At 39.4% G+C, this 18,565-nt stretch overlaps 2 pseudogenes; both read left to right on the forward strand.

The window, feature by feature from the left end:
* Positions 1 to 451: 451 nt before the first annotated feature.
* LOC134791552 (hepatocyte growth factor-regulated tyrosine kinase substrate-like) lies at positions 452 to 8,696 on the forward strand (annotated as a pseudogene).
* Positions 8,697 to 10,112: 1,416 nt separating this feature from the next.
* The window catches only part of LOC134791328 (serine/threonine-protein kinase ATR-like), a 46,981-nt pseudogene continuing 38,528 nt past the window's right edge, over positions 10,113 to 18,565 (forward strand).

An 18,565-nucleotide genomic window follows, 5' to 3' on the forward strand; every position in this document is an offset into this window, starting at 1 on the left:
AATACATCACTATGCATTTAAGGGTTAGAATATAAGCATTGTCTGGGAGAGCTGAAGAGATATAATAGACCAAATAACCTTCGCAGTCTACCCAATGAACCTAATTTTATGACTACTAAAAATAATAACGAATATGGTAATAGAACCTGGTCCTCTTATGTCCCTAAAGCTCTAAACAGCTTTCCCAGTCATGTAATTGAAAATATTAAGAAACCTAATAATATTAAGGCTATTGTTAAAAAGGCACTGATAGAGATAAATGTAAAAAGACTCAGTAGCATGTAAAAACACTTAATGGTAATGTTCAATAATTTTGATAGGGGTTGCTCCCCATGTCCCTTAGTTCTAATAATCTTAAAAATGTAAGATTAGTTCTAAGTTAATTGTATGTAAATTCTATTTTAAAAATAAACAGTTTAATTTTTTTTTTCTTTTAGATACTTCTGCGGAAATGGCGCTGGATAGGACATGTTTTACGAAGGCCAAACAACCACCTATCCAAGCAAGGGCTGACCTGGAAAATTCCCGGAAAAAGAGGGCAAGGTCGCCCACGTACCACCTGGAGGCGCACAGTGGAAAAAGAGGCGACGTCAGTTGACCTCGGCTGGGCGGAGCTGGAGGAGGCCGCACTGGACCGCGAAGAATGGAAATCCCTTCTGAGAGCCCTATGTCCCTGATGAGGGATAACAGGATGTCATCAAACAAATTGTACATTTTCGGGTAGTTATAACATTTATTGATTAACCAACCAAATACAAAACCACCTGGATCTGTCACTGAACGAACTGACTTTAACCTACATTATTTGATCATGTAATGCAGCGGTCGGCAACCTTTTAGCAGCCAAGGGCCACATAGCAGTTAGGGGACGCGGGCAGCACGTTGTCAATATTTATGACTTTATCAGACATTGTCATTTGTCAATATTATATACAAAATAGCCAGGGAGGCTCGCGGGCCGCTGGTTGCCGACCGCTGATGTAATGTAAAAACATTGGTAGATGAAAATCTACCCTCAACTGACTTAAGAAGCCATTTGAGGGTAGATTTTGTTTACTCTTTTTTAAATACCTAAATATACAGACTATAGGTACAGGAGAAACAAACAAAGCAATAATTAAAATCAAATATTTACAGTTTACACATGAAACTTGTATACCTACTTTAACATACCTACCCGTGAATGCGAAATCACAGTCCGATTAAGTAGTATAAGGTCTGTCACCTTGTGTCTAAAATTGGAATCATTACTTTGCTCAAACATCATCAACAATTATTCAGCAAATACATGGTCTAATAAAACATGGTCTTCTATTCCCAGAGTGACACGGGCCTACGTCACAATAACATTGCCACTTTATTTCAACATAACATGTTACATGGGTACATTATACCTATGGTTAATAAGTTAAAATATTTCTTTATAATTTTCATTTATATGTATTTTATCTTAAATTTTACAATAACACGTCATTTTTAATTATTCGTTAGCAATATCTTCCGATTCACGAAAGAAATTTCAGACGTTCGGGTAATTCTGTTTACATTACTGGCAACACAGGATAGCGCTGTCACATTTGACAATTCGGATCTAGATAACTTCATGCCCTGACCGTCATCCTTGTCGAACGCGTGTTAATTGTTATTTCCTTCTCTCTCAGTGTCAGCAGTCGCAGTGTTTTCCAAACTTTTCACGTCGTAAGCTTGGTAATTAATGTGTAACTGTGAATTAGTTTTTCAAACGTTTGTCTTGTACAGATAAATAAAGTTTAATTTAATACATTAGATTTGTTTTATTTTACTATGTTTCTACATGAATAACTTAAAATGAATGCCGTTAAAATAATTTTCACCGTTGGTTAAAATTCTCCCACATTTTACAGTTAGAGAACCTGTAAACAGCATGATGACGTAGGCCCGTGTCAGTTAGGTCATACGCGAATCTCGGAATAGAGTACCAGGCGGAGTATATTATTACACCATGAGCAAATAGGCCAAAAGGCCACTTTTACACGTCAACATGGAATTTAACTACTTACATACAATAAAAAAAAAACATATCAAAAATTATAAAAGACATCTAATCGCAAATATCAATTCAAACTAAAGTAGTACAATTGACATTGACAATTTGACCATTAACATAAATGTTATTGTTATTACAGTATCGCCAACCCCGTCATCCGTGAGCGCATCCCCGGAGCATGCGAACCAGTCGAACCCTGAGCTGTCCCGCTACCTGGACCGCAGCTACTGGGAGCAGCGCATCTCCAGCCAGAGCGCGCCCACCGCGCCCATCTCACACACCACCAGCGACACCTCCGAGGTACAGGGGCCTTACCATGATGTCCATATTGCGATTCTGCTTAGGACCTAAACTGAATCGCTAAAGGACGAAGGTACATAAGTTCACCAGTCGAATCCTGAGCTGTCCCGCTACCTGGACCGCGGCTACTGGGAGCAGCGCATCTCCAGCCAGAGCGCGCCCACCGCGCCCATCTCACACACCACTAGCGACACCTCCGCGGTATAGGTCGATTCACAAGAGCTGGCATGAACGGAATGAATAAGCAGTGGCGGATTTGCCATAAGGCCCAGTAGGCCCGGGCCTAGGGCGGCAAGATGTTAGGGGCGGCAAATTGTGGCAAAAAATTCGCTGATGAGAACAAGAAATATTTAACTCAAAATGTAGTCAATATGATGGGTGATGAGAAAGTGGCGGCGACAAAGACTGCAAATCCGCCACTGTGAATAAGTGAATGCTTGAATGAAAATATTGTCTATCCCATTCTCTCTCTCTCTCTCTCTCTCTTTAGCCTTTTTCTACCCTTCGGGTGTAGGCCTCCTTCATTTTATGCCATTCGTCACGGTCCTGTGCAACCTGGAGCCACTTCTTCCTCGCAGTCCTTTTGATGTCGTCGTCCCAACGCATCTTGGGTCTACTTTGAGGACGCTCTTCCCCCCATGGTCGTATATCACATTATAGTTCGTTTTTTTATTAGCATTAGAAAAAGACAACGCGATCTTGACGTGTCTTTTAAATTGAAAGTGGCTTTTTAGAAATCAGTAACTATTACTTATGAAAGCAAAAGAATGTAAATAATCGTATATGGTTCATGATTGTTACATACATATTTGCCGTGACTTATTTTTCAATTAAAAGATACTTCAAAATTGTTTCCCTTTATTCTAATGCTAAAAAAAACGAACTATAATCAATAACATGGTGGCTCTGACTGTGTACCTATACAAGTGTCACTCATACAGTTAAAGTTTCATTCATTCGACGATGATGTACAGTCAGGTTTGACGACTTCCGGGTCGCGCGCCATCTTGATAGTCACGCGTCGTGATTAATTCCTCTGTTTTTTGCTCATTAATATTGTTTAAAGTGTAATATCGATAGCTTATTATACAGTAAACTAATGTGGTAGTGTGCAGTGAATGGAGAATGAATCTTGAAATGCGTTTAACTACCATTTTGGAGTCAACGGCCGGTAGTCCACGTGCTACTTGTAAAGTCTAGCTATCGCTTTACAAGAGCTAATAAAATCACCGTACACTGTCTTGTACTAACCGTACATATTTAGTCGTCGTATTTAGCTCCTAATACCTTGATACTGGCGAAATAGTCCCACTGGACTGAAGTCATAATTTTAAAAGAATGAATGAATGAATGAAAATCGTTTTGACAGTTCTAAAAAAAGAAACTGATTTGACTAGTAGGAGAATACCCTATTTATGGACTGATCTACGTCCTCCTGTAAACTATGAAACTTCCCATAAAATAAAATTTTGCGGACGAATGGTTATACAGACGTTTTGGTGATATGTACCATGTAACCTTATAGTAATGTCTTTAAATATATAGTCTGAGACGTTTTTTTTTTTCAGGAATATGTCAAGCCGGCCACAAGCAAGGCGCAAGAGGACGACAATGAGGACAAAGAAATTGACGAGTTCGTGGAAAAACTCAAGTCACAAGTCGAGATTTTTGTTAACCGAATGAAGAGTAACTCTTCCCGGTACGTTATATTGATGTGGGGGTCTTGAATACAAAATTTGAATTTTGCGCTTTTTTGTACTTACAAATTGGGTTTGCCAGAGTATACAGGGTGGCTAAAAATAACTGCATTCCCATTGTCAGGGAGGTTTTGGGATTACACTGAGCAACTTTTACTATTGGACCAACCCCGAAATCGCGAAGAAAAAATTGGCTGTTTCAGACATTTTGGCTGGTCCATTTTCTATGGGAGGGTAATTCTTTGTTCGCGATTTCGGGGTTGGTCCCATACTCGTAGTAAAAGTTGCTCAGTATAATCTCAAAACCTCCCTGGCAACGGGAATGCAGTTATTTTTTTGCCACAGTGTATAATCGAGTAAAATGTACATACTAGCTATTTTTTTTTATATACTTACTAGCTGTATTTTTTGTTATTTTTGGTACGGTCCACGGTCCCGCATACCATATAGGTAGGTACAGACCTAGATAAAATACCCCTAAATTAGTAACAATTACACAAGTCAATACAACGTTGGCTTTCTTAAAAACAAGTTATGTATACCTACTCATTAGAACTATTTGCGTATTATCTTTTAAAGTGTAATTCTATGGAAATTGCTAACTATGTAAACAAAAATCACTAGTAAATTTATAATTCAGAGACAATTTCAATATGGCGGTTTGTTTACATAGTTAGCAAGTTCCATAGAATGACACTTTAGTTGTTAATATTTTATTGTGTTATTTTTATACAGAGGCCGATCCATCGCGAACGACACATCCGTACAGTCCCTGTTCATGAACATAACCGCGATGCACTCCCAGCTACTGCGCTACATTCAACAGCAGGATGACAAGCGAGTGTATCTCAAAGCCTTCAGGTATTAAGGGGTCCCCAGATTACCAGTTCGCCGGACGATATCAGCCTGTGAGCTAATCGCAAAAGGTAACACTGGTAACAGTGGCGAATAATTGACAGGCTGATATCGTCCGGCGAACTGGTAATCTGTGGGACCCTTTAAACATTCTTCAGTTAAATAATGGTAAAAAACCGGGCAAGTGCGAGTCGGACACGTTTGTTGTATGGGAGCCCCATTTAAATCTTTATTTTATTCTGTTTTTAGTATTTGTTGTTATAGCGGCAACAGAAATACATCATCTGTGAAAATTTCAACTGTCTAGCTATCACGGTTCGTGAGATACAGCCTGGTGACAGACGGACGGACGGACGGATGGACGGACGGACGGACGGACGGACAGCGAAGTCTTAGTAATAGGGTCCCGTTTTACCCTTTGGGTACGGAACCCTAAAAATGAGCTTTGCTTTTCAGGCTTAGTTGTCATATTGAGAAGCCGACATATTTAGACTTCTGATTCTAAATAGTTTTGTAAAGTTCTTTTGTCCACACGACACTGTCACTGACATTTGAATCTTTCACTGGATTTTTTGAACTTAGAGTTAGACCAAGCTAAGTATTAGCAGCGAGTTTGATAGCCCAGACTATGCGAGTGTTATAACGACATAATTTCATAGAAGTTTGACTTCTAAAATAACCCTTGCACAGTCTGGGCTATCAAAATCGCTGCCAACTTAGCTTGGACTAACTACGCTTCTTGCAATTTTGTTCGTAATTACTTTCCTAATAATTAATATCGTGTTACAGTGTTTTTCACAACACTTCCCAAAAATCCAATTGTTCGGAGCCATAGCCCCGTCACTTAGTAATTTTAAACGATATAAGTTGGAAATCCATTCGGCATACATCATGATCGAAAATAGTGTAATTAAATCATGTACGTACGATATACTCTTTCAGGACAAAATAATCCAGATCCGCGACAGCCGCGCAGCGCTCGACACGCTCCGCGCCGAGCACGCGGCGCGTATAGCCGCGCAGGCCGAGGCCGCCGAGCGACAGAGACAGATGCAAATGGCCGCCAAGCTGCAGGCCATGCGCAAGAAGAAGCACGAGTATTTGCAGTACCAACGCCAGCTCGCGCTTCAGAGGGTGCAGGTATAGGAGAATTCCATTCGTGTTAGGTACAGCGACAGCGAATATGTATAGACGAAGCTCTTACTCTTAGTACATTTTTGACTTCAAAAAACGGTCGATATGACTGATACTTTTCTGACTAATATCTCTTGTATAGCTTCCGTATCCCCGTAGCTTTGATTTACGCAATACACAATGTGAATATTTAAAAAAAGTTGTGATTGGTCAATAAAACGTGGGGTCATTTTTGAGCTCTGGTCAGACTTCTATAGTTATTCTAGTTGGTTGGTGTTGCATACAATCACTGCTGTTTAGGGTGGTATTCCACCTGTCCAATGTGCATTGCGTCTCAGTCTCTCATTAAGCAAGATGTGAGATGCAAATACACATTGGACCAAGATATTGGATAGATGGAATACCACCCTTAAGGGGCCCACTGATTAACAGTCCGCCGGACGGTATCGGCCTGTCAGTTAGAACAAAATTTTGACAGTTCCGAACAACTGACAGGCCGATACCGTCCGGCGGACTGTTAACCTTTAGCTAATAAATAATAATATAAATTTTAATGAACTATTCTAGAATGTGCAGTGTTTTTATTAAGTCTTTTCTCCTTTCAGGAACAAGAGAGAGAGATGCAAATGAGACAGGAACAACAGAAACACCAATACATGATGGCATCAGGCACCGGTTTCTTCATGCCAGGAGTCACCATGCAGCAGTACCAGCCCGGCTTCCCCAACCAGCCCATCTACGCCAACCCACAGTTCCACCAGATGATCCCGCAGACCACAGACGGTACTATCCCCCCAACCGGTCAACCTCAGATATCCCAAGCCATGGCTCTCAACGCCAACCAAATTGCAGCAATGTCACAGTCCCTGCCTCAACACAGCAATGCCTTCGCCATGCCCACCTCAGCTATGACCATGAGCCAAGCTCCAATGACTTCCCACATCCGACCAAACATGACCCCGCAGCAAATACAGCAAATGATGATGCATCAACATCAGATGAGAATGGCCCAACCTGGGCAGAGCGTCCCACAAATGTTCCCAGGGCAAGTACAGCAAAATGGACAGGCACAGCCAAAGAATCAACCGCCAACATCCATGATGGCTTCTATGTCTCTCGGACAACCAAACCAGCCTCAACTAACACAGGCTAACCCGATGCTCGGAATGCAATTGTCAAACATGAGAATGCCCATGATGCAAGGCCAAAACCCACAGTTTCCGATGAACCAACCAAATAGTCAGCAACCTCATATGCAGCAACCCCAATTGCCCGGGCAACCCATGTCGTTACCGGGACAGCAAGCACCAAACCAAAGTATGCCGCAACCTAATAATAATCAGAATATACAGCAGATACCACAAAACATGCAGTCTATGTCAATGCACGGGCAACCTGTACCAGGACAGCAAATGAACATTCAAGACCAGCAACCACAGAGCCTTCCTCAACAGCCAATGATGAACGCGGGACAAACGCCCATCCACATGGGCCAGTTAGGACAAAATCCGCAGATGATACAGCAAATGGGTCAAATGCCTCAACAAATGTCTCAAGGGCAACAAATGCCTCCAAATCCGACGATGCCTCAAAATCCGACCATGCCTCAAAACCCGGCCATGCAAATGGCGCCCGGTCAGCAAGTACCGCCTCAACAAATGCCAAACAACCAAGGCCAACCAATTAAAGTGCCGTCACAAAACTTCACCAATGGCCAGCCGGCGCCGCCGCCCAATCAGCTGCCGCCCAATCAGAACCAACCACAGACTCAACCACAAACGCCTGTCAAGTCGGAGAGCAACAACAACACAGCGGAACTCATCAGCTTTGATTAACACTGCTAATGAAGTGCTAGGGCCCATAGACAACACTTGGAAGTTTTATTCACTTGCTAAGTTTTAATCATATAGAGAGATAGGGACACAGTTGTATATTAGAATGAGAAATTATTGCTATCTCATTTTAAATGCTTATGGAAGTAAAACTTCCAAGTGTGAAGACGGAGCATTATTGACAATATTGTCTACCTGACTCATTTTATGTAGCCTGGCTGTCAATAGTTGAATCTATAAAATTCGATTAGGCAGGAACATATATGTTTTATGTTTTGACATACGGGGCCTAAATATGCATGCAAGTTGCAAATCGGCGTGCGGCCCTCTCACTATTTTTATTGCCCTACCTACAAGTTGATTTCGGCCTCATAATAGCAGTGTAGTCGGTAGATTATATTGTGCAATAAAATTGATCGTATATGAGAGGCCTGTATAGGAGATTATTAAAATGACTGGCGATCATCTGTACGTAACGTAAAATTAATACGCAATAATAAAAAGCACTTAGAATTCACAGTAAGATATAGCGTTTCTGAAATTATAATATTGATAGTATAATAAATGTTTTTATATTATAACTTACTATAATATAATATGATATATTCACGCTTTTCATTTTCATCAATATTTCAAGTTTATTGTATTTACCGATCAAACATTGCAATTTATGTTTCATAATTGATAGGCAAATTATTAGTCTTCATTTTAAATTCACCTTTCATTTGGTGTAGTTCTTTAAATAAACCATTCTTATGGCCTTTGTAACGTATGTAAATGTGTAACATGTAAAATATTTGTCATTTTATAGGTTTAGATAATACAAGAATTATATTTAGAAATTGAAAATATTTTTGTTTAAGTACCGATTTTTTTATTTGCTGATAGATGTTTTGTTATTTATCTAAGTTATGATTTATGATGTATAAATACAATAAAACATTTAAAATATTTATTTTTTGTACTGTTTTTTTAATACCCAAAATCATATCCCATTCATACCCTATCTAACAGAAATTATTTACTTAAGGTAAATCAGTCTGTAAAATTCCGTACACGAGCGAGTGTTTCAAACATCATATATAGTTTGTCATAGGACTGTCTCATTTCAATCATAGACAGAGAGAATCATACTATCTTTGTCTTACACTAGTACTAGGACCCAAAAGAAAAGGATGAGTATAGTTTTCCTGGTTCTTATTGATTGACAAATTGGTTTGACCAACTATACCTACTTATCTTCATCGGTAGGTACCTACACTTTAATAAACTTCAACGATAAAGAAGTAATTGTTTTTAGTCAAAGTAGGTAAATAAATAAACCTATATACTGGGTCAAGCAGATCTTGTCAGTAGAAAAATGCGGCAAATTTGACAAATGTAGGCGCGAAAGGATATCGCCTCATAGAAAATTTGAATTTCGCGCCTTTTTCTACTGACAAGATTTGCTTGACCATCTATACCTACTAGCTTTGACCTTGCACTCGTAAATTGTGTCGCTTAACTTCAAACTCGGAAAAATCCATTCGACCCTCAGCAAATTACCCTATTACCTTTTCTTATTAAGTTAATACCAAAAATTCACGTTCGGCATTCGTATTTTGATTCGGAGAAATGCGGATACGGAAGTGAAGGTGGGTCATATTTTATAAAACGATTAAAACTGCTTGGAACCTAAACTTGGTCAAGCAGATCTTGTCAGTAGAAAAAGGCGGCAAATTTGAAAAATGTAGGCGCGAAGGTATATTGTCCCATAGAAAATTTGAATTTCGCGCCTTTTTTTACTGACAAGATTTGCTTGACCAGCTATAGAAGCTATAACAGACGGGTATACCGGACCGCGACATTGGTCCGGTCAGCATATCTTTTTCTCGTTCACAGTTATAGCTGCGTCCTTAACGGACGTACGGCGGACTACCTTCTACCTACTCGATCGAACACACCTCGGACTGAACCAAAAAAATGATAATGTTGAGAAATAAATAATTTATGTATTAGTAAGATATACTTATCAATAAATAAAGAATAATATTAATTAACGCTTGCACAAACAGAATAAGAAACCGATAATATTTTAATGGTACATGACATCCCTATGTATTTAAATGGCGGGAAATGAAAATCACTTGACAGTTGATAAAGCAAGCGAGTTGTGACTTGTGATTGAATGTGAGGAAATAAAAGCAACTGTTTATTTAAAATTTCATGGGTTTAATTATTTTATTAGAACCAGCGCCAATCGTGTCGTGTCGGAGGTGTCATAAACTTTACAAATATGGATGAAGAGGGCCAAGACGGGCCCTTCACGGTATGGCAAATGTTCAATGCGCCGACTATGGTGCTCTTCAACAACTTGGAAAACGCAGCTGACGGTCTTGAAAGACTGTTAAATTCAATACTCAAGCTATCAGGGTAAATACATTTAATTTTTTTATAAAGGGTAAATACCTACCTATATATTTTGTTGTTGAAATTGTATTTTGTTGTTGGAATTGGCTAAAGAAGACAATTTTGAAATGTATATATTTTCAGTGTTTCAGAAGTCCTAGTGCCTCGGCCAGGATCGACAAAGTATCCTGATGTGTATTACAGCGCCTTTAATACCTGGTTGATAGGACGGCTGTTCTATGTGTGGTCAGTAAAGGAGCTAAACAGGTAAATAATAAATAAACAGATGTCAGATTTAATTAAATATTTCAAGGCATTTCCATAAATATGAAGTTCAAGTTAGTACAATACAAGCTTTAGTTCAAAATATAAAACAGATAAACATTAATATTTTAGATCTATCTATTTTTTCAAATGGTTACCTATAGCAAATTCTATACTAATAACAATGTAAAAACACTAATACTAGGTTCAATTGGTACTTTGCTATTTTACTCGTACTTATATATTGACAATGAATGAATGCAACTTATTTTCAGAATAAATACATTAAGTAAAGATGCACAGTTGAAAATTCTACATATTCTGAGTATGAATGACGCATCATTTTATGACAAATTGCATTCTGAATATTTTTCAATATTAAATAAACTTACTCAGTGTTATACTGATGCTGCAAATAATCAGCCTGTAGAGATATGCTTACAGCATTTTACTCCAGACAAAGTTACAATTCCAAATGTGGAATTGAAGTTAGAACCGATTTATGTTCAAATAAAGGATCTAAAGACATGTAAATCAATGATAGATCTGACATTGCAACTGTTGTCCGAGAGCATTACATTTAAAGCAATAGCCATTGATCAGTATAAGGAAGAATATGAGAAAATCTTTGAGCAAGTGCTGTATGTACTTGACAATTTTAGTGCAGACCTAAAACTTGAATCATTGAAGTTTTTCACCAATCTCTTTAGAAACTATGAGCAAATGGCTATAAGCAAGTTCCACCAAATATTTCCAGAGGTTTACAATGAAATGTTGAAGAGCTTTGAAGCTGTAGTAAAGTCTTTGCATGTGTACTATGAAAAAGGTGAAGTGGACAAATTAGATTTGGAGAATTTCAAATCTATATCTTTGACATTGATGAAGTTCATAGATGTAAATATAGAGCAAGAATATACAGAAATATTAACTACAATATGCACAGTTATTCTTCAAACTAAGAGTAATGATGTTTTTGGGAAAGAGTTAAAACTATATTGCCTCTTGATGAGCAGCAAAATTGAGCTACCGGAAGATTTGATGGACATAAAAAAACGAGATGCTTCCGAAGTAAATATGCTAGCGGAATGCTATTGCAGTAACATCATAACTCATGTTCAGAGCAACATAGAGAATAAGCAACCTGTTAATTTAACAGAAAACTGGTATTATAATCAATTAATGTCAGTTTTTCAAGAGTTACGAAAACATGACAGCATACATGGTGAAAAGGTGCTCTATGAGTACACTTTACATAAATGCCGAGCAGTTCTGAGGATATTATACCAAGTTTTTATACAAGGAATGAAAAGTAATAAAAGACAAGAATACATAAGCTACTTTTCATTGTTGAGTAAAGAAACAGCAAAAGGAATATGGTCATTACAACTGCGAAATGTAAAAGTATTTAGAGATGAACTATTACATCTTCAAGATATTCTGGATACAATGCTAAATATGATATTAGACGTAATTGGTCTTTTAGACAAATCTACATTGGCAGTTGATGATACCAATGAACTACTCCGGTTGATATGTCTGCAAACTTCTTCAGGGTTTTCATCATTTTCATCCAATTTTGATCAAAAGACAACGGCAGTTATTTTAAAACATGTGCTAGCTGCATTGACCATTATGAAGAAAAATAAAATAAATGAGGCTTGGTCCAGATTTGTGACACTCATGTTCAACTACCTGATCAAAGTTAAAAATGAATTGATGTATTTAGAGGTAAGTTTCTAATTGTTATTTTTGGATGATTTATTTTCAAGGTAATGGTACTGCAAAATTGTGTGGACACATTATGAATAAGTTTCTTCATAAAGTGGCCATGTAATCTTGTAGAAAATGTACCATAAGAAATTTTTTATTTACTATTATGGAGTTATTTTGTTTTACTATCCAGTGCTACATAACACCAAAGAGTTATTGACTGTAGAAGAGTTGTAAAGCCTAAGAAAAATACGTGCCCGCGTGTTTGACAGCTGAACTAGATGGCGCAATAAGACGCTAAATCTCAACTTATGACAACCAGAGTTACTGCATAACATAATGTACCTTCATGGCCAACATTATGTTAAACTTGCCATACAAAGTATTTTTTTGCACCCATATTCTTATACTTTTTTATCATTTCAGGTCATATCCATGAGCGGTCTCCTTCTCATCAACAAAGTTCTATCCGCCAGCAAACTCATAGGCGATATACTCATGCCTGCATTCCTGACCAAAAACAAAGACATACAAAAACTCTTAACCAAAGAACTACCCGCAATCTCTTGTATAGCATTGGGCACCTACCATGTTCTCTTAGACAATGCCGATGGCACTGAAGGCCATTCATTATTCAATAATGGCACTATAAATGTGTCTGTAATTTGTTCTAATTGTCATAAAACAAATGTAACCAGTTCTGAACGTCTGACTCTTCATTCAGAAAGTACCAATACAACAGAGAACCAAACGACAACATTAGGCTTGAGAAACCTTTTTAGCAAATTCTTGAATGCTAATCAGTATATAGACCTGAAAAATACATGCTACTGGGATCTTGTTAGGAGATTATGTAGCCACTATTATGTGTTTAGTTGTGGTGTGCCAAATGATTTGGTGTGTGAAGAGAATTGTCATCATATCTTGGAAGCTCTCAAGCCCCTATTAGGAAATGAAACGGTAAATATAAAATCATTCATTATTAGCTCAGATGGCAGAGCATTGGGCTAGTGATCCAGCCCAAATCAGATCAGATCCAGTGGTCATGAATTCAAATCTCACCCAAGACAGTAAATTTTCCGCTTTTAAATTTAACCAGTGGGGAGACACTCCTGACTTCGGGTAAACTCGGCTCCGTTCGGCTCAGCATTGCTCCGAGCAATTATTAGGGTTGGTATCACTTGAAGTCCTTTTGCGTGCACGACCACAGATAAGATAATGACTTGAATTTTGACTACCCTAAATAGCCGAAAGGGATAGTGGCATACATTTGAATCGGATAGCATGATTCATCCCTGAATTGCTGTCAAACTTCGGTTTTGTAACTTCCTACAAAACCGAAGTAATAATAGTACTCTATTATTTATTCTGTAATTTAACCTGCTCCTTTGTTTTTCAGGAGAACACAGAGGTACATGCCCATAAAGATGACGCATTAAATTTGTGTGTGAACCTACTTGTTAAGTCGACAAGATCTTGCCTAGAAGACAGCTCTTATAACAGACAGACACAAACCCTTAACAATATAAAAGTGTTTGGTATTCACGGTAATGAAAAAGTGATTTTACCAGTGACAAAGTTGTTGGTATATTTTATCATGCATCCACAATGTTCCCTTGGGCCCAAAGCGGTTCTCTATCTAAGAGAAATATGCGAAGTACATGGATATACACCGAACCAAGTATACCACAGATATAAGAAGGACTACTGCAAACTGTTTGTTGAATGTAGCTTATACAGTGGGAAAGAATTCACTGTGTCACTTCTAAAGGTTGTAAGAGCGTTTGGCTTTGTTGGATATAGAGATTTCATCTCAAAAGATGTCCATCATTTTCTTCCGTATCTCATGCCATATTCGGTCATAGTGAAGCAAGTACCAGCCATGATTGAGGAGATAGCATCGTTAGTCCAATGCTCAGTTTCAGATTTTCTAATCGACAGATTTCCACACGTTTACGTGCATGTTTATTTGAACGAAACTAAAGAGGTTGCCCAGAAATGCAATAACACGATAGAAAAGCTGACAAAAACGTCTACGTTGAGCCTTATTAAGAAGCATTTTAGGGTTATTCTAACAGAATTCCTGTTGCAGTACTGCTGCAATCCTGAAAAAGTTTTGAATGCGTGCAGATATTTGGCCTGTCACGATCCTGACGTGTCCACACCAGATGGAAGTATGAGCATGAGTACGTCACAAATAGCAGACTTCCTAAATCCTAAATTCTTAGGAGTGCTGGCATATTTTGATCACAAGCTAGTCAATGCTAAAGTAGCTTTATCCGTAAAACGGAAAGCGTTGAAAAGCTTTCCAGATATTATGCAACTGATGGGTGAAAAGTACTTAACACCGTTAAGGTTTAAGGTGTTAGCTACGTTGAGATCGGCCCTTCCTTTAGCGAAAGAATTTCCGAAAATTTTGGCTGATGCGTGGGGTGCTTTCATACACAACATAGACAGTATGTCATTAGGGCCATTACTGACAAACCTGGCAGTTTCTCTGTTACAACAGCTCGAACACGCGCCTCAAGAGATCAACAAGATATTCCAGTATCTCGTTATAAACAACGAGAACTTATTAAGCTCTCACATCCCTGAGCTCTTTTTTTTGGAAGATACAAAATTATCCGAAAAAATCAAGATGGTAGTAAAGAGACACGTGAAACGAACGCAGCCCGAATCGTTCCTTGATAAAGTGAAATGGTACTTGCACCATTTGGATCAGGATATACCGAGTATAAAGGCATACGCTTTCAGCCAGTTGGATAAGCTGCTGAAGAAGAATAGAACTGAGATTCATAAGTCTATATTTGGTGGGAAAAACATAGATTCGGCTATTGTTGAGCTGATAGATGCGTTACTGCAAGGTGAGTGATATCCGTTCATAAAATATGTAGTGGATGCAGTATCGATTGCACTAAAAAACATACCTATAGTGCTTCAGGACTTGCATCATGAAGCCTCATGAATGTCAGCTGTAATTCCGTGTGCAGGTTGAGTAGCCTCACAATAATTAATTTCCTCTCGATTGAGGATTTTTTGACGCAAACCAAACTGACGACCGGGGTTGTAAAACTTCTCATTCACACTCGCGTGGTCGTAGCTAGAGTGAGAGTAGTGACTAACGCATATAGGAGTTCCGTAGACTTGTCGAGGTTGGTCCACTATCTGAAACATCATGCCAATGAGTGCATGTTCTCTATTATTATTATTATAAGCCTATACGGTGTCCCACTGCTGGGCAAAGGCCTCCCCCTTCGATTTAGATTCGTCTCGGTTTTGAGCAATCTCCTGCCAGTCATTAAGATATGCGTCCAGATCATCCCGCCATCTCCGTCTGGGCCTACCAGATCCTCGCCGTCTTGTTGCACCCGTACCCTGGTTATTTTGGCCCACCTCTGTGGGTGCATGCGGCAGACATATACGAGTCTGAAATTTATAAAGCGTTTAATCTCTCCAGGTTGCAAGCACCCAGACCCCCAAGTAAGCGCAGCCAGCGGCGCCTGTCTAGGCCAACTAGGCGCCATAGAAGCCGGTCACCTACCCCGCCAATACGTACAACCTGATAGGTCGCCATTCGCTTTCTCTATTGGAGACAACTGCTTTGCTGCCACAGCTCTCATGGAGCTAGCTAGAGCTTTTCAATATGAGAAGGATACTATGGTAAGTCACCTATTTTTATGACTTTGTATATTTTGAAGACTGTCTAGGCCAACTAGGCGCCATAGAAGCCGGTCATCTACCCCGACAATACGTACAACCTGACAGGTCGCCATTCGCTTTCTCTATTGGAGACAACTGTTTTGCTGCCACAGCGTTGATCGAGCTAGCTAGTGCTTTTCAATATGAGAAGGATACCTACTATGGTAAGTGACATGTATTTTTGAAGACACTTACCATAGTATCCTTCACTACACCTTGTAAAACAAAGTCATCCGCCGCGTCTGTCTGTTTGTATGTATGTTCGCTATAAACTCAAAACTACTGAACGGATGTTAATGCGGTTTTCACCTATCAATAGAGTGATTCTTGGGGAAGGTTTAGGTGTATAATTTGTTAAGGTTTTGTGAAACCCGTGCGAAGTCAGGGCGGGTCGCTAGAGGTATAAACGGGTTAGCACTGATCGACTTAGCACGTTATTATTTCGCGAATTAGCAAAGCAATACATTTGTTTTAATTAGTGAGCGCATTCAGATTCAGTTATTTGTTATTGTTTCAGAATATGGACAGTTATGCTCTGACGATTCAAGAGATCCTGAAGATATACGACATTTCGCCGACCGGTAGCAAGAAAGATGTGTGGGACAGCTTTCCAGAGCACATGCACCAGATCATGTTTCCTCTGCTAAGTTCGAGGTTTGTATCATTTGTATGGAATAATGGGAAATGTAGAAATAAAGACAAACTCCACGAAAGCCAGCTCCGATCGTACGGGCATGTAATGCGTCGAGAAAAACATCACCCGGTAAAAATTGCTCTTGAAATTGACATAGGCAAACAACCACCAGGACACCCAAAAGCCACCGTGGGGAAACCTGGTGAAATAGTCGCTAAAAATACCAGCAACCTACTATGATAGAGCCAAATGGCGGAAGCATAATTCAGAGGGCCGACCCCAAATGAAATGGGAAGAGGCACGGAGAATGAAGAGTAGAAATAAAGACAAACTTTGTGACATAATTATGCATTATGATAACCTTTAACATTTAATTTTTTATTTTGTCTCAATAATCGTAAAATCTGTATTCCAAATATTATAATTATATTATGTGTATTATATCGATTTTATTCTGTTAATCTTTGTTTCACGGTAGAAAATGACATAAAAAGAGACTCACAAAAATAACCTGCAATAATATCTTGCACAACAAAGCGTGAAAGAAACAACGGGTTGAACTCCGGGAGTGCCGGCAGAAGTAAAAACTCAATGACATTGTAACAGTTTTTCGACCAGGTCACGTGTCCATCTTACGAAGCGTCTTACGCTGTCACGAGTTTAACATTTTTTCCCCATCACAAAAAGTGCACAGCGCCGCTAAAGAAGTTTTCACTTCAAAAATACACATACGCGCATCCATTGATTATCTTTTTGTTGGCAGGTATACCTTGGCCTATCCGTCTCAACCCAAGAAAGCTCATCCTCTGTTTGACAGTACGTTCGCCACAACTTTCTTGGAATGGGCGCACAAGTAAGTCAACAAATACTCTTACTTCGATAATATTTAATATTTCTTTTATGTATCTGCATGAAATGCTGCTGCTCATATTTCTTCGTCATCTCTGGGGCTCTGGGCCTTCGAATGTATTGACGACCTTGGAAGAATAAGGTCCATTATTCTTCTGCATGTCTCAAAATTTAAATATTTTTCGCATGAGTGTTCCGATGCCTAAATAGCATAAAAGTAAAGTAAATCTTGAAATGTTTCTGTTGTGCTATTTCTTTGCCACTGAAATGCCAAAATATATTTTCGTTTACAGCTGGGCCGGTCAACTGATCCCTCTAATAGAGTCAGAGAACATTCGCGAACTATTACGCACCGTGCACCCGAGTATGCGCCGTGACGTCAGAACCCTGTTCCTGTTCCTACCATACGTGTTGTTGCACGCCGTCATGGCCAACAACAACACGCAGTACATATACATACAGGAGGAGATACTGGCTGTTATAGGTACGATATAAACACTTGTGATTCCTTGCTTATGCCACCGTGCACCAGAGCATGCGCCGTGACGTCAGAACCCTGTTCATGTTCCTACCATACGTGTTGTTGCACGCCGTCATGGCCAACAACAACACGCAGTACATACAGGAGGAGATACTGGCTGTTATAGGTACGATATAAACACTTGTGATTCCTTGCTTATGCCACCGTGCACCAGAGCATGCGCCGTGACGTCAGAACCCTGTTCCTGTTCCTACCATACGTGTTGTTGCACGCCGTCATGGCCAACAACAACACGCAGTACATACAGGAGGAGATACTGGCTGTTATAGGTACGATATAAACACTTGTGATTCCTTGCTTATGCCACCGTGCACCAGAGCATGCGCCGTGACGTCAGAACCCTGTTCCTGTTCCTACCATACGTGTTGTTGCACGCCGTCATGGCCAACAACAACACGCAGTACATACAGGAGGAGATACTGGCTGTTATAGGTACGATATAAACACTTGTGATTCCTTGCTTATGCCACCGTGCACCAGAGCATGCGCCGTGACGTCAGACCCCTGTTCCTGTTCCTACCATACGTGTTGTTGCACGCCGTCATGGCCAACAACAACACGCAGTACATACAGGAGGAGATACTGGCTGTTATAGGTACGATATAAACACTTGTGATTCCTTGCTTATGCCACCGT

Source organism: Cydia splendana, chromosome 6, assembly GCF_910591565.1.
Source record: "Cydia splendana chromosome 6, ilCydSple1.2, whole genome shotgun sequence".
Classification (NCBI taxonomy): domain Eukaryota; kingdom Metazoa; phylum Arthropoda; class Insecta; order Lepidoptera; family Tortricidae; genus Cydia; species Cydia splendana.